Source organism: Arvicanthis niloticus, unplaced genomic scaffold (genome assembly GCF_011762505.2).
Source record: "Arvicanthis niloticus isolate mArvNil1 unplaced genomic scaffold, mArvNil1.pat.X pat_scaffold_446_arrow_ctg1, whole genome shotgun sequence".
Classification (NCBI taxonomy): Eukaryota; Metazoa; Chordata; class Mammalia; order Rodentia; family Muridae; genus Arvicanthis; species Arvicanthis niloticus.
The window spans coordinates 25,928-28,123 of NW_023046085.1; the positions used below are offsets into that span (position 1 = coordinate 25,928).

Here is a 2,196-nt window from a genome sequence, read left to right on the forward strand (position 1 = left end):
TTTATAGGGAGAGATACCTAGGCTTGATAGGAGAGCTAAGAGTCAGAGAGTGAAAGGTTATAGGAATCTCTCACCTAAGGAAGGAGTCTTAGGAGCGTCACAGCAGGCACTGTGACTTGAAAGACTGCTGTTGTCTGTGAAGGAGCCCTCTCTGTGGAGCTGGGGGATGGGCAAAGTGGAGGCTAGGGGGTCTGCCATCTTGCCCTTGAGCTGGAAAGCACATGGAGAGGGAGAGACAGAGAGAAAGAGGTGGAGTTAAAGTAGAGAAGTTGACCAGGAACACATGGAGAAAGAGTGGGGCCTAGTCTTTTGAACTAGGCAGTAGCTAAAAATTAGAAGAAGCTAAGAAGGAACACGTGGAGAAAGAGGGGGGAGACAGAAAGAAGCCTGCCTAGTTTTGTGAACTAGGCTGGGAATTAATCACTGTCCTGGAGTTTCGGGGAGAGGTTTTCTGTGGGCAATAACTGGGGAGAACACTCTTGGAGCTGGCTCTACCACCTGTAGCTGGCTCTACCACCTGTAGGGAACGATATGGGCTCATGCGTGGGTGAGTGGGTCCCCTGCGAAACCTCGGGCGGTAGGTTGGATTCTGATGGACCAGGAGTTGTGTTCCCTTGGGGACTCCATTTTAATCTGTCTAATCTCACCAGCATTATGGGGAGGTCTACGGCGCACAGCATAGCGGCTCCCTTCTACTGGAACTCCATCTGGGCCAGTTACATTTGTTGCTTTAGGACCCCATTTTCCTGTAACCACATCAAACTCTACAATTTCTCCCTCCCCCACACTGCGCAGATACTTGCATGGATTATTCTTCTTGATGGCAGTCTGGTGTATAAACACATCTTCTTTGGTGTCATTTCGGTTTATAAATCCATATCCATTTCTGACGTTGAACCATTTGACTGTGCCAAGGATTTTGGTGGCGAGAACTTTCTTCTCCGAGTCCTCGCTGCCCAAGGGAGCTGAAGAGGCCGGAGCGGGTCCGGGGGCTGCGTCTCTGCCAGGGCTCCCCGCGAGGGGCGCGGCTGGCACCGGGGCCTGGGGCATGCCGCTGGCCTCAGGGCTCTTAGGCGCAGGGTCAGTGGCCTGCGGGAGCATGGTGTCGCAGGTGGTGGCCTCGCCCGCCTCGCTCATGCCACCTCTCCACTCTCTCCGGGCACTGGTTAGCATGGTGGCGGTTGTGGCGGGGCCAGCTTGCAGTGGGCGGCTCGGGGGTGGGGGACATGCGAGCTCGAGGTCTTGCTGGGTCTCCTGGCCCCAAAGATGGCAGGTTGTAGGGCATTCATCTTTCCAATGTCTTGTCTCCCCACATTTGAGGCAGATTTTTTCTGTTTTTATTGCTGCCACAAATGCCTGAGCTATGGATGCAACCTGATTTGATGGGGTTCCTATTTCTCTGGTTGCTACAATCCACCTATCGTGATGCTCCTCCCGGAGACCCTGGCAAGCTAGCGTAGATTCGGAAGTCATGCCTTCCCAAACAATGGCTTTAAGAAGAAGGTCCCTAGCTGTGGGGTTGGAGATTTTTCTTTCTAAGCTCATTTTAGTTCTGAAGGTAAAATCAGATAGAGGTTCTCCAGGCTTCTGATGAAGGGAGAGCAGGGAGTGGGCAGGGTCTTGAGATTCTGAAGGTGTAGTAAGCCTATTCCAGGCTTGAATGGCACAGAGGCGGACCTGGTCATAGTAGCCTGTTGGCTGACTTGCCTGTTGTGCCCCAGTAGAGAAATCTTCCTGGCCAAAGAGTTCTTTAAAACCCCATGGAGTGTCATCTTCCCTTCCCTGGTTTTGCCTGACTTGCTGAAGACACTCATCACGATAATACGCCTCCCATTCTAGAAACATTGGATCAGGAAGGGCAGAACGGCAAATATCTCTCCAATCTTGGGGGGTGTTTAAGTTGGCAATATGGCTCTGTAGGAGGGATTTTGTCCACGGTGCATGAATGCCATCTTCCTTCACTGCCTGCCTGAGTTCTTTTAGGTCGGAGGCTTGGATAGGGTGCCATTTAAGTGGTTTAGTTCTAGTGGGGTGGATATTAACTGGGAATGTTTGAGCAGTTTGGGTTTTATCTATGGATTTTGAAGGACTGCTACTTTTGCGGCTAAGAGGAGGGGGAGGGGACTTATCTCTCTTTGGTTGGGAGGTAAGAGGGAAGGCAGGGGAAAGCTCCTTTGGTATTTTAATGAAGCCTTG

General features: G+C 51.6%; 1 pseudogene; it reads right to left on the reverse strand.

The window, feature by feature from the left end:
• Window positions 1-495: 495 nt before the first annotated feature.
• Window positions 496-1,137, reverse strand: LOC117702099 (Y-box-binding protein 3 pseudogene; annotated as a pseudogene).
• Window positions 1,138-2,196: the final 1,059 nt, after the last annotated feature.